Genomic DNA, 25,813 nt, shown 5'->3' with positions numbered 1-25,813 from the left:
GGGGACTTCCTGATGATATGAGCTTTTTGATAGTGGAATATGCTGCCTTGGAGGGTGGTGGAGTTTCTCTCTGGAGGTTTTTAAACCAAAACTGAAGGACCATCTCTTGAGAGAGCTTTGATTGTGTTCTTGCACCAAAAGAGTTTGGGCTGGATGGCCCTTCTAACTCTATGGTTCTATAATTCATTTTAAAATATAACTATTATTGCTTTAACTCCCTTCCCAAGAGAGGGAGAACATTCTAATACAGTAGAGTCTCACTTATCCAACATAAATGGGCCGGCAGAACGTTGGATAAGCAAATACGTTGGATAATGAGGACAGATTAAGGAGAAGCCTATTAAACACTAAATTAGGTTATGATTTTACAAATTAAGCACCCAAACATCATGTTATACAACAAATTTGACAGAAAAAGTAGTTCAATAGGCAGTAATGCTACGTAGTAATTACTGTATTTACAAATTTAGCACCAAAATATCACGATATATTGAAAACGTTGACTGCAAAAATGCATTGGATAATCCAGAACGTTGGATAAGTGAGTGTTGGATAAGTGAGACTCTACTGTAACAGCAAATTTTCATTAATCAAAACACCAAAGCTTTGAATGGTTCCAAATTTCCCTTCAAAAAAGGAAGTGTCAAAATCCTCTTTCTTTTCCTTTTATTACATTGGAGACATGAAAACAATAAGTGGCAAAAAATAACATAGCGAGAGCTGAGGAATAAAACCTGGTGCTCTTTGCTTTGGGCCACAATAAGTCTGCTGTTTTGAGCCTAACTTAATGTTAGGTACCCTCAAATTGCCTACCTTTCTGTAGCATGCAGGTGCATCTACACTGTAGAATTAATGCAGTTTGACACCACTTTAACTGCTATGTTTCAAAGTTATAGAATCATGGGAGCTGTAGTTTTGTAAGGACCCTCCCCAAGAGTGCTGATGCCTCACCAAACCATTAGCTGTGGATGGTTTTGACTTGTTTTGAGCTAAGACGTTTACTTTTGAAGAGAAACACTGCAGTTAAATGTTTCTGAGTTTAAAATATCATTTAATAAACATTTAAGAACTTTCCTTTATGTGTGTGGCTTTTTAAGAGGCGGCTGAGTCACGACATGTGGTGGCCATGCAATGGTGCTAAGAAATACTAGATTCAAATCCATATGTTGCTCCAGAAATTTGGGGGGAAAATATTCAGTTAAAACCTGGTACTTTTTTACTTGGACTGACTGATATAAATGACTATGGTAGATGGTTTCACAGTATGATCACAGCAGCTAGATTACTTTAAACACAGAAATGGAAGAACTTGGCAGCAACAACAATAGAAGATTGGACGATGAAAATGATAGACTTGGCCAAGATGGATAAATTAGCCTGCTTGTTAAAAGAAGGGACAATGGGAAAAAACTGAATGACTGAAAACTCTTTACTGGCTTTTTTGCATGAAGAAGAAAAGTATTTACCAATTTTAAGTTTTGAAGACTAATTTGAAAAAGATTCTTGTTTGAGAAAAGAGTCAACACTTAGAAACCTGGAGGGTTACACTTTGTAGCTGAATCAATAGATTGGAAATCAATAGATTGGAAGTCAACTACTTTTCTTTTCCCTTTTTCTATTCTCTATTTCTTCCTTTCTATTTTTATTTCTGATTTCTTTCTTTTTCTTGTCACTTTTTATGTTTCTATTCTATGCTTGATATGTTAATTATCTTTTAAAACTTTTAACATATCTATATCTATGTATGTGAATGACAGCACAGTAATTTGGGTGTCACTCCCTCTAGTGTGGTCTAAATTCTCCCCCCATTCCCCTAGAGCTACTACTGTCATCTCCTGCTCTGGTTCAATGAAAGCAAGTCTCTTTTTGCCAAATGACATTTCCTTTCAAGCACAAAAAGAACTGTGGCTTAAACATATGATAAATGATAATGTGTAATATATGAAGGACACCTGTGTACCCAACCGCTGTATCGGCATCTGGGGGGGACAGGATAACAACAACAATAAATGAACTGGTGACAAGCATAGAATCATAGAATCATAGAATAGTAGAGTTGGAAGAGACCACATGGGCCATCTAGTTCAACCCCCTGCTAAGAAGCAGGAAATCGCATTCAAAGCACCCCCGACAGATGGCTATCCAGCCTCTGCTTAAAAGCCTCCAAGGAAGGAGCCTCCACCACGGCCCCGGGGAGAGAGTTCCACTGTCGAACAGCTCTCACAGTGAGGAAGTTCTTCCTGATGTTCAGGTGGAATCTTCTTTCCTGTAGTTTGAAGCCATTGTTCCGTGTCCTAGTCTGCAGGGCAGCAGAAAACAAGCTTGCTCCCTCTTCCCTATGACTTCCCTTCACATATTTGTACATGGCTATCATGTCTCCTCTCAGCCTTCTCTTCTGCAGGCTAAACATGCCCAGCTCTTTAAACCGCTCCTCATAGGGCTTGTTCTCCAGACCCTTAATCATTTTAGTCGCCCTCCTCTGGACGCTTTCCAACTTGTCAACATCTCCTTTCAACTGTGGTGCCCAAAATTGGACACAGTATTCCAGGTGTGGTCTGACCAAGGCAGAATAGAGGGGGAGCATAACTTCCCTGGATCTAGACGCTATTCCCCTATTGATGCAGGCCAGAATCCCATTGGCTTTTTTAGCAGCCGCATCACATTGTTGGCTCATGTTTAACTTGTTGTCCACGAGGACTCCAAGGTCTTTTTCGCATACACTGCTGTCAAGCCAGGCGTCCCCCATTCTTTGATTTCCATTTTTTCTGCCGAAGTGAAGTATCTTGCATTTGTCCCTGTTGAACTTCATTTTGTTAGTTTTGGCCCATCTCTCTAGTCTGTCAAGATCGTTTTGAATTCTGCTCCTGTCTTCTGGAGTGTTAGCTATCCCTCCCAGTTTTGTGTCGTCTGCAAACTTGATGATCGTGCCTTCTAACCCTTCGTCTAAGTCGTTAATAAAGATGTTGAACAGAACCGGGCCCAGGACAGAGCCCTGCGGCACTCCACTTGTCACTTCTTTCCATGATGAAGACGACGCATTGGTGAGCACCCTTTGGGTTCGTTCGCTTAGCCAATTACAGATCCACCTAACCGTAGTTTTGTCTAGCCCACATTTTACTAGTTTGTTTGCCAGAAGGTCGTGGGGGACTTTGTCGAAGGCCTTACTGAAATCCAGGTACGCTACATCCACAGCATTCCCTGTATCGACCCAACTCGTAACTCTATCGAAAAAAGAGATCAGATTAGTCTGGCATGACTTGTTTTTGGTAAATCCGTGTTGACTATTAGCAATGACCACATTTGTTTCTAAGTGTTCGCAGACCACTTCCTTAATGATCTTTTCCAGAATTTTGCCTGGTATTGATGTGAGGCTGACCGGACGGTAATTGTTTGGGTCGTTCTTTTTTCCCTTCTTGAAGATAGGGACCACATTCGCCCTCCTCCAATCTGCTGGGACTTCTCCCGTTCTCCAAGAACTCTCGAAGATAATTGCCAGTGGTTCTGAAATAACTTCCGCTAGTTCCTTCAGTACTCTTGGGTGTAGCTGATCTGGCCCTGGGGACTTGAATTCGTTTAGAGAGGCCAAGTGTTCCTGGACAACTTGTTTCCCTATTTGGGGTTGGATTTCCCCCAATCCTTCGTCCATTCCATGTTGCTGAGGTTGAAGATGGCTTTCTTTTTCTGAGAAGACCGAGGCAAAGAAGGCATTAAGTAGTTCTGCCTTTTCCCTGTCCCCTGTCGCCATCACCCCATCTTCTCCTTGCAATGGCCCTATCGCCTCCTTTTTCTTCCTTTTTCTACCAACGTAAGCAAAAAAGCCTTTTTTGTTGTTTTTTATGTCCCTGGCAAGCCTGAGCTCATTTTGCGCTTTAGCCTTGCGAACCTTTTCCCTACAGGTGTTGGCTATACGTTTGAATTCTTCTTTGGTGATTTCTCCCCTTTTCCACTTCTTGTGCATGTCACTTTTGAGCTTTAGCTCAGTTAGAAGTTCTTTGGACATCCATTCTGGCTTCTTTGCACTTGTCTTATTTTTCTTCTTTGTTGGCACTGTTTGCATTTGCGCCTTGAGTATTTCACTTTTGAAAAACTCCCATCCATCCTTAACTCCCTTGTTTTTTAATATCGGCATGTCCATATCTGCACAGTGTCTTGCTATACAGGCAGTCCCCAAGTTACAGAGACAAGTAAATCAGAACAGGTTCATTTTTAAGTGTAACTCCAGGGTTAACTCCCCTGTAGTGTTTGTTTTGTTGTCTGTGCCCCTGTTCAGAGGATTTTACCTCACTTTCCTTCCCTGTGATAATTGGATTTTGAAAAATGTGGCTTGTTGTGGAAACAAGGACTGGAGATGAAGTTTCATTGGATACACCTTCTCCCTATGATAATTATTTCAGGACTGCCTGTACTTTAAACTGTGTCAAAGTTGGATAATTCCAAAATTTTGAATTTGAATATAATTTTGTCAGTTAGATCACTGCAGTCAGGCCTGTAGCCAGGATTTTGATTCGGGGGGGGGGGGGGATTTTGATTGGGGGGGCTGAGTCTGAGTGATAGAGGATCTATCCTAGCAAACCTTTTATATTGTTATCCCAATACCCCCATGCATATGCGATATGTTGAGCATGGTGATCAGATTATGATATGAATAAACATAACAGTTTAAATTATAAATGTAAGGCTTTCTCACAGACCACCCTGAGAATTTCAGGGGGGGGGGCGAAGCCCCTCAAGGCCCACCCCCCCCCACCTCCCCGGCTACATGACTGACTGCAGTATAAATGGTTATGGCAAAAATAAAATGGAAGTGCTAGAGTTAGCATTGAGAAGGGTGGCAGAGTACTAAAAGTATGAAAACTGGTAATGATGTTGATCTTAACTCACAGATCTCTTGTTTTTAGTGATTTTGTTAATGGGAAGAAAATTTGAGCTAATCTAAGTCAGAGCTAATGAATGTATTTTGCAGAATAATATATATGTATGCATGTTATGTAATTGCTTGGAAATGAAGCATCTGTGCAATGCTCATAATACCTCGCTATCTTCAGTTATTCCATGTTCTCACTGTATTATGACACTGAAGACCTTGAAGCATTATTGAATTTTTATTGCAACTGGAAGTAAATCCCTTGGATAGAAATAGGGGCTCATTTGTACTTTTTGTTATAATAGTTGCTACAACATGGCTCTCACTTTATTCCGATTCGAATATTAGAGTCAGAGCAGTTTTAGTTTTTTGTTTTAGCTCAATATCTTTTCTGGCATTTTGTTGGTGAATTACAATAACATATCTCAAACCTAGGAAACAGCATGGTGTAGTGGTTTCAGCGTTGGACTATGATTCTAGAGACCAGGGTTCAATTCTCCATTTGACCATGTAAATCTACTGAACAACCTTGGGCAAATCACACATTCTCAGGTGTAGAAAACCTCATGAAAGGTTCACATTCAGGTCACCATAAGTCAGAAATGGCTTAAAGGCATCTGACAACAAAAAGTCAGACTTATGCCATGACAGCTCATTTTCTTTTGGCTATTGTGGAGGTCAAAATTCTCTACCAACTATTCAGTGCCCAAAATCCTATTCCCCTACCCCAGCTTGGCCATTTCCTGGTCAGTGAAGACACATAACATTCTTACAGAGCAATGACATATCTGGTGATGACTATTGTCCTGATTTTAGCTAAAGGAAACTGGATGGAGGGTGGCTGCCGCTTCCTCCATTCCTCCACTGACTAAGGACATCTTCACATGGCTATCAATGGCTGGCAGTGGCACTCTTCTTTACTGCGAGGCATGGGGACTCTGGCGACCCCTCGCCTCGTATTGCCCGGTGAGGCGAAGGGTGTCTCCTTCTCTCTCTCTCTCTCTCTCTCTCTCTCTCATATCTATCTGCCAGAAAAATTGGACAATCTAGGAGAGTAATGAAGACAGCTACAGTTGCATGGCAAGTACCATCCACAGATGGTGGTAAGGTAATGGGTTGTTGTTGTTGTTGTTATTTATACCTTGCTTTATCTCCCCTGAAGGAGACTCAAAGTGGCTCTATATTTCTTTGGCTGAAACCACACCTCAGTTACCCTCTCCACTTTGGCAATGTAGATTCCAGTTACAGAGACCACATCTGGCAAGAGTATTGAACTTTTCTGTCCTTCCACCCATCCCCAACGTCTGATGAAGCTCAAAAGCTTGCTTAACTACTGGTATATTAGTGGCCTGGTAAAGTTATTGGGTAACTCGACTTTTCAGCTTTACTCATGAACTAACTAATCTTCCTTCTTTGCATTTCATTTCTTCTCTTTTTAAAATAATATTTACTTCTTTACTTTTTTGAATTTTTGCATTTAATAGCAATCTGACCTGGAGAGTTTTAGCAGCTGAAACTTTCCCCGCTTTTCTCTGTGCTTCACTGGCTAAATCTTTGCTTGGTAGACTGCCATTAAATGTATAGGTACCTCTTCCCTGCCTCATGTCTTGCAGTTATACATTTTACTTAGTGCAAATTGCCTATTACAGAGCAGTTTTGACAGATAAGGGGCAGGTAGGGGGGAGATAAAGAAATAGGAAAAAAAGAGGAAAGAACGGGAAAAGGAATGAAAGGGGGGAAAGTAATGAAATAATTGTTCATTGGACTGGACTGCTATTTATGCAAGTCTCTTACTCTGCATATTGTTGCAGGAAGAGATGCCAAATTGTTCAAAATCTGTCTTCACTTTGCAGGGAATACATAATGTTTATTCATGAGCTGCCAATATCAGGAGATCTTGAATCCATGTGTTTTTATTCAGAGTAGTCTTGAATTTCCAATTTTGCATGATGATGCATTTGATTGTCAATAGTCTGATTAAACCCTATGAATCGAATGAGTAAAAAAAAGAAAATAACGGAGGTTTTTAAACACATATTTATAGGACAACTTAATTCCATAGGTTTCCCAGTCAATTCTAGGCAGAGATTTTTTTTCAAAAATATTTCATTCAGTTTAATGAAAGAACATTTCAGTTTATCCAATCATGGTGCATCAAAATCTCTCTATGCATTCCAGTATTCAGTTCCTCAGAGTTAATTATGCCAGGTTTTTTCCTTTCCTTCACACAAAAAAAGAATGACAGCTACCTCTCAGCAGTCATTTTGAAGTCACCTCCTGGGTTTTAAAAAAATATTCAAGCCTTTGAACTCCCCTTCTAAGAGCCAGTGTATCTGTGTGCTTCATTCTGTCTTTAGTGACTGCCAGATCTGGAAGCCTAATCAATGCAAGTTATTGATAGCAAATCAATTAACTCTAACAATGGATCAAAATGAAAGTGCTTTCACTAAATTAATAAGTGAGTCCAACTCTTTTAAGGAAAGTGTCAGATAAGGACAGCTTAGCCTTCTGGGAGAACAGCCTTCAGAATTTAGTATCCAAAAGCAATCATCAGGAAAAAGCTCTGTCTTAATGGTATCCCCCTCAGTCCCCACCTTCCTCAAACATTCTGATTTTCTTAATCATTTGAAGCATGATTGCAAAGAAGCTGTGAGAAAGCCCATTCTACCTTAGGAGGAACTGCACATTGATTCAAACTATCTATGGTCTTGCTCAGCAAGAAATATCGCATAACCACAAAGCACCTTCGTCCCATGTGAACCACATAGGCAATAGATTTTATATTGATATATGGATTAAAAGCATAGCCCATCTCTTTGTATTTATTTTGGGCAGACGCTATAGCACAGGTTTGTATGTACCCTCTTGACATCTTGGATTACAAAGTCCTATAACATCAGGCCAATTCCTTCTTGAAAGGGTATGAAACAATAATTACCATTTCCAATTGGCTGCGGGAAAAAAATCCACCTTTGCCCCCTCCCCACCCCCCAACCCTCTTTCCTTGTTATGAATAGAAGTGTGTGATCGTACACGGGTGTACATTGGTTTTTTTCATTCACCAAACTAGAGCCAGAATAATCTAGTTGCTTCTGTTGGAACAAGAACAAGAGAGTGTCAGAGACAAATAAAGACTTCCCCCTGGCATCAGAGCTTGGCAAATTTACTTTTTGGACTAGAGTTCCCCAAATCAACCATGTAGCATGGCCAGCGGAAAGGCTGGCTGATGGATTCACTGGGTTGTAGTCCAAAGTAACTTTTCCAAGAACTGTGTGGCATCATTGGGATTTGTTTCAAAGAAAGTTTCCCTCATACTGCAATCTCTTGCAGTTTTAGCAGAGCTTGGTAAAATTGTAGAATAATGGAATAGGAAAAGATCCCAATGGCCATTCAATCCAACCCCTTGCAATACACAAACACACAATCAAAGCCAACAGATAATACACCAGCCTCTGTTTGAAACTGCATTATATGGCAGTGTAGATCCAGCTTCAGTTAGGATCCATGACTGGATCATGTTCAGATTGATGCATCTGTATTACTGAACTGGTCTCCAAACCAAATCATTTGGAAATTTGTGCAATCATAGTTGGCATTGCGGGGAGAGAAATTCCCTACCCCAAGCTCACACTCCTCAGACTGTTATTTACCCAACAAAAATGCACATTAATTGCATTCATGTGATAGAAATAACTTCTAATTCATTATATAAAGAAGAACAAAAATAACTGTCTGTTCAGCTGATTGGTTCACTGAATGTACAATGTTATATCACTCTGAAATAAATGTGTATCTGGAAACATACTTTTCTAAGTATCTCTTAATATTCCCAATGCATATTGGTAAAAGGTCTGACTGAAGACATTATTTAGATTACAGTCTCATTTGTTTACTCTGACATAGTGACTTATTATTATTATTATTATTATTATTATTATTATTATTATTATTATTATTATTATTATATACATCAATACATGGTTAGAGTTGTATTTCCCATCCCAGTCTAGAGTTTAGAAATGCACAACTGTCCCCTGAATCCCACAGACTGACTGGGAGGTTTTGTCATTTATTGTCATTTAGGTTTTGTCTACCCTGGGGGTAGATAAGGCAGTGAGATGGGAACTGCCCCATAGCCATTTTATGACTCAGCAAGGCCTTCCAGAAATTTGTGTCCAAAATGCCACTCATGCCATGATTTACAAACAGGCAATGCTGTGTGTTTGGCTGTTGATGGGCTCTCACATTTCCATTTCTCTCATTCTCAGGGTTGAGAAGCAGCCTTTACCATGAGGGTTTGTGACTGGTTTGGCAGGTTCTGTGGAGGTGGGGGGGGGGGGTCTCCATGATTGCCATTCATCTGCTACATTGTTGTTGAACACAGCACCACCACTCTGATACTTTATAGTTCATCAAGAACACCTAGGTCAAATTAAATGAAATTATTTCCTTTCCCCATTCTCCAACTTCCATAGCAAGCCAGCACCAGCAACCCCCTCAGAAACTTATCCTTCAATATATATAAGCAATATGGTTATGCTTATACTTCTATAGTCTCTGTCACTTGTCTTTATGCTAGTGAGTCTTACTCTGTTTGGGAGTATTGATGGTTAGCCAGGCACACTGAGCACATATCCTCATTTAGACTTCAACATGCCATAGTCCCTTTTATTGTCTGTCCTCTCTTGAAACTTCCATTCAGCCTAAAAATCTGTCACTAAAGAGATCAAATATCACAAACCAACACATAGAAAGTGGAGGGGGGGAGGGAACACTCCTTCATGCTTCTCGTTCCCCATCTCTTATTTTTCTTGAATAGGTGAAAAAAACTGTAACTAGCAAATCAAAATCTATTTGGTATTTGTTCTCCCTTGATAACCAGGCATCCAATGCCTATCGCCCCTACAGAGGCTTATCGGCTGCCTCCAGCTTCTCTCAACTCCAGCAGTCAGTTCCTCCAGAGTCACCGAGAGGGACTGATAGTACAGACCAGGCAAGGGACCCTTTCCCTCCTTCTCCAAACCACCAACAAGCTGTGTGCTCAGACTGAATGTTCCTGAGCAAGCAAGAGATAAGCAAGGAGAACTAGACCTGCACGAATGGTTCTTGGGTCTTATGGAAAGGTTGTTACCCTTTCTATGTATCCACTGCCTTGAGCCCGATATGCTTCTATGTATCTGTGTACACTCACACATATAACAGTTTAGCTGTCTAAATCTTTGTTTCTACAACTAGGGCTGCCACCTTCCACTTCTTCAAATTTGATCATATAATTTGCATATTATGCACATTATGCAAATTACTCTACATTGCATTCTGATCATGCAAATTCAACATATTATCATAATTGTCACATTTTTCATTCCATTATGTTTCAGTCATCATGCTATGTTTTATAGTTTCAACTTTTCTGAGAGAATCAGTATATAGTGTTTAAAGTGTTGGACTTGAAACTGGGGAACCAGTTCAAATTTTTGCTTGATAATGGAATAAATAAATAAATAAATAAATAAATACCTAAAGCTAGAGACTATCTGAATAACTAGTGGCAGTGAGTTACACACATTTAGTTTGCATTGTGCAACCACAGTGCGCATGAACAAATATCTCGGTCTCTTACTTTTTCTTCAAAAAGCCTGACTGGAGCGAAAGAACATATTTTTGTTTTAGCACAGTGCTACATGTGTGTTTAAAATTAGCCACATGTTAAAATTAGCTCCAAGTTTTGCAGATGCTGGTGTAAATTGCACTTAGTGGTATCTTGAGCATCCTTATTGTTATGCTCCTAAATCAAGACCATATGTAAACTTTACTACCAAAAGTGTGGGGAATGCTTCCTGATTAATATCTTAGAAAATGTGTAGCAACACACATGTATTTTATATAGATGTAACCAGGGCATGTTTGGCAAGAGGTGAGTACAGGAAATCCATTAAGAAATAGCTGTCTGCACTGCTCAGAGGTGAGAACTGAATAGAGTTGCCCTTGTTTGCTCTGTTGGATGAATTAGCATTTCTTTAGAGGCTGGTTGTATAGATTAGTGTGCACTGTTGTCAGCTTGACAATGTGTAAAATGCCACCTAAGTTTCAGTGGCAGCTTTTTTCAGGAAGATAAGGCATAAGGAGGGGATGAGAGTGACAAGAACGATGCAAACCATGAAATCAATTATTCGACACTAACAAATGGCTAGATATAATTTTTCATGTGGGTGAAGTTATGAGTTAGGTGCTAAAATAATAGATGGTGTGGTAAGTTAGGGCAGCAAAGATCAAAAAAGCAAAACTGGAAATCATCTTTGGGCTTGATGCAAAGATCCAGTGAAAATGCTTTTAAAGGATGGGTTGTCAGTGACCAAGTGGCGTCCTGTCCTCTATCCTCTAATTATCATGTAATGAGACATTAATGGTGGTCATTGCCAGATTTATGCACAAGCTAAGTAAGCCATTGTTTAGGGTTTCAGATTATAAAGGGTGTGCGAATAGTTGTCATTCACCCCCCCCCTCTCTCTCTCTCTCTTTCACACACACGCACATCAATAAATACTCATGAATAAGATAGCTTCTGTCTTCTTTGGTGGTTACCAAAGAAGACAGCAGCCTAAATGTATGATTTGTGATTCATATTAATAGCTTTTACAGTTTCATTAAATTTATCATCTATGTTATGGTTGATTATATCTTTCTGGAACACAGGTTCTGCCTGTTTGCAATGCCTTTTAGTTGCTTTACTCACCTGTTTATTAATTCATACACACACCCACACAATGGGTGAATGAGAAATAATATACCCTTATACATATAATGCTATGGGACCCTTAAATATTAATATGGTTTAGGGCCTCATCATATGTAGGTGTGTTGAAAAAGTTGGCACTAGGAAATGGATGTATGGATTGCTACAGAGGCCTGTCCTTCCATCTTACGACCGACCACAGTCTTGGACAATGCTCTGCTGCTGTTATGTCTGATGGTCAAGAACAAATGTCAGCCAAGGTGCAGCTAGAAGGAAGGGGCAATCAAGGACCTTTCACCCACGCAATCACTTAGCACAAGTGCCATTCCTTTCAATGAAAAAGGGCTGTCCCTGAAAGCAGCCCACTGTTGCAAATGAATGTTCATGATTGCAGGAAGAAATAAAGTTTATAGAAATGAGGTTTGATCACAGCACAGGATGGAGGCAAATGGAAGGATTTGTCACCTCCCTTTAAGAACAAAGAACTTTGGAGAAATTCAAATGGATGGAGATGAGCTGAAAAGTAATTATTTATATGCCTAATAACTATGATTTACCTAATAATAATTTGTATTCTTTTAAATCTACAGCCTTCTCTTGTATCATGCAGGGCTACTGTTCACATTACTTGTAAAATTTGTGCCATATGAACTCTGGTATTATATGAACTGCTAAGTACTGCTAATACTGACTATTTATTTAGTGTCATTTTTCTCAAGCTATAACGTCATGGAAATAGCAGTAGGCATGTAATAATAAATTCTGAAGTCAGGGCACTCAGCATGAAAGCCAGCACAAGCACTTAAATATAGTCCAAAAATGCAAGGAGTTGGGTTGATCTCATCTCTCTCTCTGTTCTGAAATACATAGCATAAAAATCAATTAAGATCAGCTAAAATGGATGGAATAGTGAAGTACTTGATAGACCAGGCATGGGCAGACCTCAACCTTCCAGGTGTTTTAAGCTTCAACTCCCACAATTCCATGAAGTTCAATATAGTCACAGCTCTAAGATAAAAGTTATCTCTCAGTCTGTCTTTCTCACCCTGTACTGTCTGCCAGATGGCAATAATTTTTTTTAAAAGACAGAATATGCTGGGTGAAAGAGATCCCCAAGAATGCTCTGAGCTTTCTTGAAGCTACGGGACCTATAAAGTTCTTCCAAAGTGGGGAAAGGACAACCAATGATTCTCTGTGCAGTAGTGGTGACCCTTTGGAGCACCTTCCTATCTTCCATTGTGCAGTTACCAAACCATGCACAGATGCAGTAGGTTAGGCCACTCTCTATAGCACAGCAGCAGAAAGTCACCAGCAGTTTTTCATTCAGTTGTTGGTTCCTTAGAAGTCTCAGGTAGTACAATCTCTGTTGGGCCCTCTTCACCAGCGCTGCCGTATGGGTGCCCCAAGTCAGATCCTCCTTAACAGCAACACCCAGGAACTAAAAACTGGTCACCCACTCCACTTGGTCTTCATTTATGATCAAGGGCTAGATTTCTGGTCTGTTCTTTCTGTAAAGGTAAAGGAAAAGGTTTCCCCTGACGTTAAGTCCAGTCATGTCTGACTCTGGGGGTTGGTGCTCATCTCCATTTCTAAGCCGAACAGTCGGCATTGTCCATAGACACCTCCAAGGTCATGTGGCCGGCATGACTGCATGGAGCGCTGTTACCTTCCCGTTCTTTCTGTAGCCCACTATAAACCCCTTGATTTTATTGATGTTAAGAACCAGATTATTGGCTCTGCACCACAAGAGAAGCTGATCCTCCTCATCCCCATGGACAGATTCATCCCCTTCAGAGATAAGCCCCACCATGGGTGTATCATCTGCAAATCTGGTAATGATATTGCTCCGATGGATGGGGATGCAGTCATATGTCAGTCATGTGAGAGGGTTGTGTTAAATGTGGAACTCTGCAAAAAGCATCCTTACATAGTTCCCCCATCATTCCAGGTGGGTTAGAGCAGTGCGGAGCATGACGGCTATGGCATCCTCTGTTGTTCTGTTGGCTCTATATGCAAACTGATGTTTGTCCAATGTATCTGGATGGCAAGATACGATATGCTTCAGACCAGTTTTTCAAGGTACTTCATGATGATGTAAGTAAGTGCCACTGCTCTGTAGTTCTGCAAATCTTTTATTCATGGATATCAAGTCCATGGATGAGTGGTTTGCTCTGCATTATGAACATTGGGAATGTTTTTGTGGCACTCATCTGCATGCATGATACTTTAAAGTCAACATAGGATGAGTGGAATACAAATGTGAAGAATGTTAAAACACGCTTTCATGCACAGCCTGCCATTGCTGCTGATGCTGAGATTTGTTTTGAGCTACTCGTAATAGATTCTTTGACAACTTGTATATTACTTCTTAGTATTACTTTGATGTACAGAACACATTCAGGCAACATCATGTCCAGTTCTACGAGGTTTCATTAATGTCAGCGACAGTACTCTCAGAAAGCAAATGGATATGGATTGCCTTTCAAAACCTAACCACTCCAAAACAAATTTTATTAAAACAGGGAACACATACACACCCCCCCCCCCAAAAAAACCCCACATTTCACAGAGTAAAAAATAGAACAAGCAACATCAGAGATAGCAAAAATTATAAATGAGAAAGATAGAGAGAAGCTAGGAGATGCTGTAGTGCATGCAGTCCCCAAGTTATGAACAAGATAGTTTCTGTAGGTTTGTTCTTAAGTTGAATGAGTATGTAAGTCAGAACAGGTACATTTTGAAGTGTAACTCCAGCCAAATAGATATAGATACAAGTTGAAATAAAGGGGTGGGGGGAGAAACTTAGACATTTTAAAGTAGCAGGAAAAGTGGTAAAATGCAAGATTAATTAGGATAGCCAAATCAGAACAGTTGGAGGATATATTATTGCTTGTAACAGTATGTTTTTAATGGAAAAATTCAATCCACCTTTCCAATCTAATGGATAGCAGCTAAATTAAAAGACAATAGAGAAGGCTAAAAAGAGATGGCATATGACATCACTGTTCCTGCTTGTTAAAAAGTCAATTGGTTTCATCCCTGGGATGAACAGGGCAGCCTACTCTTCTGTCTAAGAGAAGAATCAAGACAGTGTATTAAGAGACAGATTTTTCCTAGATACACATTACCTGAGTTTCAGAATATTTTTTTCTCCCTGTCTTCTACATGCCAGGTGACTTACAAGGCAGAGTGCTTGTATGCCTTGTCAACCTATGGTGCATAGTCTCGGTGTAACAGAAGTTGTGTTCACATTTTGAAGTTTGGGAAATCTGATTTAGAAGGTGAAACAAGATAGAAAAAATATGTAAAAGCCACTCCAGGCCGCAGTCCATTCCTCACTTGGGTAGTCAAGTCGCACTATTAGCCAAGCCTTGAGAGACTTCTATAGTCAATCAATTGTGAAAATGGGTGAGAGATGGCAGTAAGAAGAGCCTCACATTCTAGTCAACTGTTGCCTAGTGCAAGTCTACAGACAGGATGTAAGTGAAATGCAACAACCAAAGTTGAGAAGGGAAGAGGTACTGGAAACAGTCTTTCCATTGGTGGCATTTCAACTGTAGAATACTTTCCCAAGAGAACCCCGCCTGATATCAGTTTGGGGGTGGTGGAGTTAGCACTACCTGAAATCCTTTCCATTCTCTAATACTTTTCAGATCCCTGTGGTGTTACTGCTTTCTCCCATTAGTTTGACTTTGGTTTGATCTGTGATTATTTTGATTTGTTTTAGATTTCATGTTCTGTTTATTGTTCTTGTATGTTACAATTTATGCAGAATTTGGAAATATTGATTTTGGACAGCAACACCCAATACACCACAGACAGCACAGCTACTGGGCATGAGTGCTGTGGGATACTGAATCTGAAATGTAGTTTTTCCAAGCTCTGATTTTACCTCTACTTTGGGGGTGGGTTGGAATATCCATAAAGCTGTGATGGACAAGAAAGAAATGTAATAAACAAATTGTGTGTGTGTATGTATATATATACACACATCTATAAATGACCATTAATGTACTATTTTCCTTTTGAATTACTCTCTTATGACTCAGCATTGATTTATGAAATGGGATTTCATTTAGAGGATGTTTTGGCACACAGCATGTGACATCTCAGGGGACACGGAAAGAGCCTCCTCGAAGACAGTAAATCCAATTGGGTTGTGACATCTCAACTCCAAAACCATTGTAAATAGTGTTATATTTTAAAGGAGAAAGAGTACAAAGACCTACACAGTCTACATCCCTAAGCTACCCAATAGAAAGCTAGCTCGCTCACCTGAAATCCATTTCTGCTCAATGGCAACATTCAAAAGCTGCTTTTCTGCTGTAATTTTCTTCTTCTAGTTGAATGGTTGGGTCATGTTTCCATAATTGACAGGAGATCTTTATGTTTCACACATGCCACATGCATGCAGCTAAAAATGGACCTCAAGAAAGCAAACATTATTCTTTCATCACAGTCCTGCCTGTGTACATGATCACCAATAATCATTTGCACAGTAGCAATTTGTTTCCTGCTATCTGGCTTGTTGGAAATGATGTATGAAGTATAAAGAATACAGTGAAATGTTTTCCTTAAGCTTTGATGAACCCACTGTGCGACAGCAGCAAAACACAACTTGTTTTGACGTGGAGCTGCGCTAAAGTGACACTGAAGTTAAACATGGGAAGGACAAGTATCACAATTAGACTCCAAAATCCATTTTTCATTTGTGGGTCACAAGGATAGGCACAAGGAAATCTATTTGTCCATGCTTTCCAAGAGATCTCTTGCATGATCCAGAATCTAGTTGCAGATGAATTTATAGTCTATCAATGTGAACAGCTACAGCATCTATCATCTCCAACAACAATAGCTATAATTTATGACTCCATCGTATGTAATCATGAGGTTTTAAGTTTGATGAGTGATAGAGAATTCTCTGCAAGAGAACTCTAATCCACTCCCATCACACACAGCACTTCTGCTATCTAGTACTTCTGTAGTTTGGTGATAAATAATCCTCACCAAACTACAAATTCCAGGACTCCTTAGAATGATGCCATGGGAGTGAAAGTCGTAGAGATAAAGCAAGGAATTTTAAGATCCCAAATGTTCCAAAATCTGGAATTGCCCACATGGGTGGCTGAGATTGTGTCACCTTTGTTCTATAATGGTTCATACACAAAATTACTACAAATGTGATGTATAAAATTACCTTCAGTCTATGTGTATAAAGTGTATATGAAAAGTAAATTATTTTTGGTTTAGGCATGGGTGCTATCTCAAAGATATTTAATTATATAAGTATATGCAAATATAGATATTCCAAAATCTAGAAAACTTCAAAACACTTTTGATTCCAAACATTTCAGATAAGGGATAACCCAACCTGTATCAAACTTCTATAGTTCTGTCATTTAATTAGAATACCATTAAATATACACTGCTCTTGATCAGAAGTTCAGATCAGATCAAGGGTCTGGAGAACAAGCCCTATGAGGAGCGGCTTAAAGAACTGGGTATGTTTAGCCTGCAGAAGAGAAGGCTGAGAGGAGGCAGTATAGCCATGTACAAATATGTGAGGGTAAGTCATAGGGAGGAGGGAGAAAGCTTATTTGCTGCTGCCCTGCAGACTAGGATGCTGAACAATGGCTTCAAACTACAGGAGAGGAGATTCCACCTGAACATCAGGAAGAACTTCCTCACTGTGAGGGCTGTTCGGCAGTGGAACTCTCTCCCCCAGAGTGTGGTGGAGGCTCCTTCTTTGGAGGCTTTTAAGCAGAGGCTGGATGGCCACTTGTCGGGGGTGCTTTGAATGAGATTTTCCTGCTTCTTGCAGGGGGTTGGACTGGATGGCCTGCGAGGTCTCTTCCAACTCTACGATTCTATGATTCTATGAAGTTAGAAAGGTGATATTTTTAGACTTTTCCCAGAGAAGTAACATCTCCAAGTTCAAGATGATTGTAAATTCTCTACTTTTATGGGGATTAAAACTTGAATCTTGAGATTCCACCTGCCTCCAAATCCTACCCATATTAATATTGTAGCAGACTAATGTCATAGTTTAGTTTACAGTATATCAATGACTCGTCTACCCATAGAGACACAGCAAAATTAGTGAGATGCTGAAAGACTTCACGAACTATGGTCTAATTTAGTTCTTAGCAGAGTGCAAACCAACAGAAAGAAAGAAAAATACTTTGCGCCTCATCTCTGTTTCTGGGGTTGTATAAAATGAGAAGTCACTGCTTTTACTCTGATTTTAGGCCAGCCTTGAGCAATATAATCTACCACCAAGCCAAGGAGAAGAGACATACAGACTTGCAAGTGCTGTTGGATCACAACCCACATCATCCATACCAATGGATTATGGGAATTGCAGTTAAACACATTTGAAACAGAGTTTAGAAAATTACATGTTTGTTATTCTCAGAATGCAACAGATAGCATGTCTCTCAAACTAGCACAGAAAATCTATTTAAAAAATCTCTCTACATAAGCTTTAAACCCGGTACAAGGATATTATTTGTTGAGTTTAATCTATCCACTTCTTGTTGGATCAACATAACCACATGTTCTGATGTGAGTGATTTTACAATGCTGCTTGTGTTGATTTGGCTCTCTGAAGTCCTTATAAATTTGGAACAAGTGTGTATCAGATTAAAATATTTTGCCAGTGCATCCAGATGGCTAAAAAACTCAGAAACCCCCAGATTTTGTTCCTATTCTTCCCAACTCTATTTTGGTGATGCATGCATATTTTGTTTATCTCATAATATTTTCTGTCTGCTCCAGATATGACTAGAGACTTTTTAGACAACCTCCACATGCTGGCTTATTTTAACACAGTATAAGATCAGAAAGAAGAGGAAGTGGCTCTGGGTCTGCTCTACATTAGAGAAAGAAAAACATATGTTTGCTGAAGTTGTGTCAATTCTAACTTATGGCAACCCAAAGGTGAACTCATCACAAGGTTTTCTGGGCAAGTTTTATTCAGAGGGAAGTTGAGAGAGTGTGACTTGCCTAAGGTGACCCAGTGGGTTTCCATGGCCAACTAGAGATTCAAAGCCTTGTCTCCAGGTTTGTAGTCCAACACTCAAGCCACTACACTATGCTCACTCATAAGTTTAGATGGTGTTTAATAATTGGGGGAATTTCACACACAGTTACATACACACATCACCCAATGACAAGCTTCTTAATTTATCTTTCAAGCCTCAAACAGATATGATAAATGAATAGGAGGAATGTGTGTGCAAGCAATTCATGGGCCATTGCTTCAATGTAAACAGCTTAAAGTTGTTTATTGGAGCTAGGCAAACAAGTGGAGTAAAATGCTCTGGGAAACAAACTTCTAAGCCTGTACTAAATCTCAAGAAGTAATATAGAAGCTTTTTAGCTAAAATGAAAATCTAACTGGTGAATAATTTAGATCTGAATGCTTTGTATCCTCGTTATACTACATGAGAAATCTTAGCTTAACATGAAATTGGTCTTTAAGTTATGGGTTAAAAAGTGTTCTTCTTTCTAAAACCACCCCAACTTTCTATTACAATTTTAGTGATTATTACCCTTACTTTCATCCTGTTTAGAATGCATAGCTCACATTCTGAAATTTCAGTCTTTGGCCTAAAAATCTCTTTGAATACCACCAATTCAACAATTCTGTGATTCTTGACTTTGTTTTTCCCAGTGAGGCCAACATATAGCTAAATCTCTTTGGCTATATAGCATCATGAAGTTATCAGTTTCCTAAATTAGTCTAGATTGGCTGGGATTATTCATGTGATTCATCCATGTTTACTATATTGCTGGAGATTTACCACTTACAGTAGAGTCTCACTAATCCAAGCCATTTTTGTAGTCAATGTTTTCAATATATCATGATATTTTGGTGCTAAATTCGTAAATACAGTAATTACAACATAATATTACTGCCTATTGAACTACTTTTTCTGCCAAATTTCTTGTCTAACATGATGTTTTGGTGCTTAATTTGTAAAATCATAACTTAATTTAATGTTTAATAGGCTTTTCCTTAATCCCTCCTTATTATCCAAGATATTCGCTTATCCAAGCTTCTACCAGCCCGTTTAGCTTGGATAAGTGAGACTCTACTGTATTTCACATGCCACATTGGCTTCCTGGGAGATCCGAAGTGTGTACTTTTGCTTTCCAAATTGTGTTCACACACTAGGAAGCCATAGAGTTTCCAAAAACAATGTCTAGAACCTGATGGTTCATTGCATGCATATTCATAAGTGGACTTACACCTGTGGGAATTACTGGACAGTTACCTAGCATCCATCCATATCCAGTAGAAGGCTGCTTTATATAGCAGATGTGGCAAAGTGAATGATACAAATTGGTGCCCAATGTACAAAGGGATCAATACACAATGGGACCCATATGCATTGCATCCATCCCAATATGCCTCACATTGGTCCAGATGAGCCCTGGGCACAAATGCACATTGGGCAATTTGTAGGTGCATTGTTACACACGTTCACATCTCAGTAACTGGATTTATTAGCACCTCTACTAAAGAAATATGCACAAAATAACACATTGCGATGGATCCCCTTTCCAGATTGACCCCACAACACGAGCCTTGGGCTTCTGTTACTCACCTTGCCATTTCCCTCCACTGAATCCCATCCTGATTTGGGTCCTTGGGCCTCTGACCCATTCCCATTGTGAGAGAAGGCTGTCCTAATGGGTCCCCAACTACAGGGAAGTTGCCAAAGCAGCTTTCTCTTCCAGGAGAGATTTCACTGACCTTCACTGATATTCCCCAGTCATCAGTACACCCATAGCCATTTTATACCTTCTTTTTCTCCATCTTCAATGACATCACTGCCACCACCTATGCAACCTTTGTTTACAGTAAATTGGGGAATGTTTGCAATCAGTCCCAGAATCACCCCAGAAAGCACTGACCCTTTACCAATTTCCACTGGAGAAAAGCCATGTGAGCCACAAAGCCTTTGCTTCCACAGATTCTGAGGACTCTTAACTTCAATCCATGCTACCACCAGTCCCTGGAGATAGCATAATTATGTCTCTTAGGGTTACCCACCAGTCAGGCTCATGAGTAGGAAATTTGTGATCAGACTTAGGACCTTATCAGATGCAGAGAAGGCTACATCTTATTTTTGTTTCTGCACATAAGCCAAACGGAGTCCTATCACATGCTGCAGTGGAAATCCATGGGGCCCCATTTTGACAGCATGCAGAAACGGAGACCAGAATGGCTTTGGAGAAGTTGGGTGTTACCCGATTCCTCATTGAGGAATACAGACAGGAAAGTGGAAATGACAGGGAAAGGACAAGAATCACATGGAATAGGGAGCCATCCCAGAAGGCAGGGAAAGACGGTATGGAATGAAGGAGGACAGTTGTCTCCGCTTTCTCCCTCTTTCCCCCTGCCCATCTGATGAGATCCTTAGAGAGCTACCTGGTATCAATTGGGGACTTCAAGCCTGTTTCGGACAGAGGGGGCTTAATCTTCATAGACACATTTTTATTAATTTTATCTGCTTCAGTATAAGGGAAGTATAAAATACTTTTCTCCATCTATTATCATTGAAATATCCTTACATATTGAGACTCTCACTAGCACAAAGTCTAATTAAAAGTATCTTCCATGTGTTTGGTGCAGCTTATTCCCAAGTTATCCTTGCAGATGACAGATTGTAGGCAGCCTTTATTATTCATGGGAGGGCTCAGTGATAATCACTCTTAATATTAATATAATTGACATTAATATTAATATTGTCTCAATATTAAGACAATCACTGTCTTAGTATCCTCACATGACCAAGAAGGGGAATGATTTCTGCCTGGATTGAGATTCCTCCTGACATCTTCACTCACAACCAAGTAACATCTGAGACAAAAGCAAGTTCCCTGGTTATAACATCATTACCTTCTTTTCCTGTATGATTTTAAACATTTTTGCCTGATGAAGAAGCCTGCTAATTGGTCCTATAAAGATATTGATTTATGTATTTTGTTATGTTTTTCTGCATGGCCAACATGGCTATCCCTGAATATTTTTTCTGGATTTGAGGTTTTCTACCTCCAGCAAAGGTAAAATTCTTCCATTGGTTTCACCTATACAGCATCTAAAACATTTTTCAGATCTAACAGTAGAGACTTCTTGAATCAATGTTCTTGGTTTAAGAAAGAAACAATTGGCTCTGCACAGGACAGAGATAATCTGGCTCTAAAGGGAACTTACTTTTCCGTTGCTAATGAAGTTGAAATTAAATTACCTTTTACTGCCTTTCTCCCCAGTCCTCACTTGGCCAAGAAGAGGAGTAGCCTCTGCATCCTTTGAGATCCCTCCAGATCGTCTTAACTGACCACAGAGTAACATTTAAGACACTGTAGCAACACTTTTCTTCTCCTGTATGGTTTCAGGGGAAGCAACTGGTAAAATCACCTCTGTGCATTCTTTGCCCAAGAAAACCCACTTAAATTCACCATAAGTTTACAGGTGATATGAAGACACATGCACATGTGAGCAGTGCACAGACATTGACACAAACTTTTTAGCATCTTTGCCTCTTTGCCTTAAATAGCTTGCATGAAGCATTTTCCCATTTTAGTAGACACAAAAGCTATTACTGCTTTGTCGATTTTTTACTTTGTTATATTTTCCTGTATAATAATAATAATAATAATAATAATAATAAGAAGAAGAAGAAGAAGAAGAAGAAGAAGAAGAAGAAGAAGTTTATTTATATCCCGCCTCCAAAGGGGACTTGGGCGGCTTACAGCAAAATCAGGTACAAAACAATAACAAAATACGAAACATCAAAATACAATAACAAAAACCAGTAATAATATAAACACAATAACCGAAAAAACAGAAACGCAGTATTAAAACATAGAATTAAAAACAATGAGGTTACAATAGTGGATAAGCAAAGTGCACATTATGAGTTGCAAATTCAGAAATAGATAAGGTGCAACAGATTCATTTAAGGTCACATTGGGTTGGGAGGAGCCCTGAATTAATGTCAAGTAATCAGGAGAAGTGCGACCAATACAAAAGATCGAGGAGTATAATTGTAATTATGATGGGGATGGGCAATCTTAGTATAGCCAAGACGACCACCCCTGAATAGGTTTCCTTAATATTTCCTAGGCTTGATCGTTTAGTACACATCTAACTGCTAATTCCTGGGAGGCTCAACAACTCAGGATATTACCACCACTTCAGTTTGGGGCTGGAAAACAGACAACAAGCTGAGGTACAGAATACATGGTTTGACCACCTAGCCCTGAAAATAACCAAGCAGGTACACTCTTCACCTCTAAAGCAAACCAAAACAGCTCCAGGGTTGAATTAATGCAATAGTCAAATCTATAGCAAAGTCCACTTTCTCCAGATGCGGTCTGTAGTGAACCTTGCCTATTCGGCCTGGAATGAAGCCTTAGTAACAGTGAGTGAGGCAGGCATCCATTTTGTAGAGGAATGCCAGGCAGCCATCTTGAGGGAGGGGCTTAGAAAGAGACTCCTAGGATTGGCCAACCAGAGCAGAAGGGAGGAGCCAAGTCTTAGAGTGCAGAGGAAAAAAAAGAGCTCCGGGGGGTTCTGTTTTGAGGGTTTAAAGAGAGCAGTTCGGTTTTGGAGTTTGGAGGGTGTAAGAGAGAACTGAAAGCTGTGGAAACTGACAGGCTAAGTCAGGCAGTTTGGATCTCTTGGGGGAAGATAACTCAAGGGATAGACTCTCACTACTGGGCTGGTTAATAGAAGGACTCTAGGTTAGAGTTAATTAACAACCTGTGATGACCCATGGGCCTTGTAGTCCTGCTCAGGACATTGTAATTCCTGATGAAGATGAAAACTTGGGTTTTTTACCTTCCCAGTCTGAACTGGATTCCTCTCAGCCAGATCTTTCCCAGGCAGATCTGGGAACCTTGCACCTGCAAGAAAGTTGTCTCCCAGAAGTATGTCAAACAAGCCCAGAGCCTACTTCTCCCGTATTCTTGCGCCGGGAGTTTTGTAAACAACAGAGAAGTTTGGATTCAGCTTCGCGCAGGAGTGCGAGGATTGCAGCTAAGAATGTGGCCAATTAAGACTGCTTCTCGTGAGAATCTTTGGGGAGTCTCACATCTGGTCTCAGAGTTAGCTTTCGGTTCTGATTCCCAGAGAACTGCTTCGGCGGGAAGCTAGACTCTATTTAGGTGTTTTACCCGCGTAGTAACTTCGCGGAGTCAATTCGTCAGCCTACGGAGCGAGTTGTGTCTGGACAGCGCGCTCCGGTTCAAGCCTCGCTCCTGCTCAAGCCTTGCCTTGCTATCCAGCCTTCGCCTTGCTTCCCAGCCTTTGTTTATCTACGGACTTTGCCTTGTTTCCCAGGATTAATCCTTGCCTTGTTCCACGGATTTATCAAGTTATTCCACGGACCTTGTTCTTGTTCTTAGTTACCTTGTTCCACGTTCAAGCCTTGTTTCAAGTATCAAGTTATTTCCTAGCCTCGCTCAAGTTTCATGGACTAAAGGACCTTGTCATCTCCCCTCACTTTGCTTGGCAAAGTGAGTGTTTCGGTTATTGGATTACAACTTTGGACCTTAATATTTCTTATTGGACATTGCTTTTTTGGACTAATTCTGACCTTTCCTGAAAGGTCTAATTCTGGACTATTTTCTACACTAGTTTTTATTAACTTTATATAATCCTACAATAAAGATATTAGATAGATTCTGGCCTCTGTGTATGGTTATTGGTGCTCTGCAGCCTGGGTCGTGACAGTTTGACTCCGCCACCCTAAGCACCAATTAACCTCGGCCAGAATGTCTACCGGAGTCGTACCTGGGCCGAGCGGCCAGCCGATTACCTACACCATCGACAAGGAAGAGGTGGACCGAATCCGTGATAAGCTCAATGCACAGGATGGAGAAATAAGGGGTTTGAAGGAACGCGGAGTTCGTCTTCCGGCCATGGCGTTGCCAACCAAGTTTACTGGAGAAGCTTCTAAGGTTCATGTCTTCCGTCGCCAATGTCAAGCTTATCTGGAGGCCCGTGCTGCCGAGTTTCCCCAAGAAGACATCAAGGTGGCATGGGTTTACAGTCTTCTAGACGGGCCAGCGGCCAGCTGGGCGACGGCACTGTTCGACCAAGCCTCTCCGCACCTAAGATCAGCGCAACACTTCTTGGACCACCTCAAGGAGACTTGGGGAATCGAGGACAATTTGGAGGCAGCCGGTCACAAACTCCGTCGCCTTTTCCAAGGAGACAGACCTATGTCTCAGTATATAGCCGAGTTCCGAGTGCTGGCCCACAACACCGGCTGGAACGATGTAGCCCTCAGGGGACAATTCCGGGAGGGTCTCAACATTGAAATGCTGGAAGAAATCTCCAAGGTGGATCCTCCCCAGACCCTCGAGGCACTCATTGATCAATGTTTACGGGCTGAAGTCATGATTGCCAACAGGAAACAGTGGGTTCGAGGCCAGGGCAGTAGAGCCGGGGCAAAACCCCCCGCTCCCGCCAGCGTTCAGCCACGTCCGGTGTGGAGACCCCCACCGCCAACCCCATACCCCAGAGGAGGCGAGGAGGTGCCGATGCAGTTGGGCAATGTGCGTCCCAGACTAGATGCCGCCGAGAAGGCCCGTCGTCAACGCTTAAACCTCTGCTGGTACTGCGGGAACGGGGGCCACTTCGCCAGAGAGTGCCCAGCCAAAGGGAAGCCTGCCGCCCGTCTTGCGGCGGCGTCCTCCACGGAGACGAAGGCGTCTGAGCCGACTGGCACACAGCCGGCGGGGGAAGCCAACGACCGGGTGTAGAGGGGCTCGCCAACCCGGTCAAAAAATCCATCCAAGAGCCGCCAACCGGGGTCCTGTTCCTTCTCGTGGTCACATTATGGTCAGCAAAAAGGGGACCCGTCATGATCCACGCCATGATAGACTCTGGAGCTACCAACAATTTCATCGATAGAGAGTATGCCGACTCTCTGGGATTACAATATCATGATTTCAAGAATGCCCGTGTGGTGCAAGCCATAGACGGCCGTCCCCTCAAGACGGGCCCCGTAAGTCAGTGGTCGGAACCCACCAGGATGTGGATAAGGGAACATATGGAAGAGATTTCCTTCTTTGTTACCGAGGTTCCCCATTTCCCTGTGATTTTGGGAATTCCATGGCTGACTCTCCACGACCCTAACATCTCCTGGTCCAACAGAGAACTGCAGTTTGCTTCACCGTACTGCCAAAACCATTGC

This window comes from Anolis carolinensis, chromosome 2, assembly GCF_035594765.1.
Source record: "Anolis carolinensis isolate JA03-04 chromosome 2, rAnoCar3.1.pri, whole genome shotgun sequence".
In the NCBI taxonomy this organism is placed as follows: domain Eukaryota; kingdom Metazoa; phylum Chordata; class Lepidosauria; order Squamata; family Dactyloidae; genus Anolis; species Anolis carolinensis.
Note: the sequence above shows the minus strand (reverse complement) of the source record.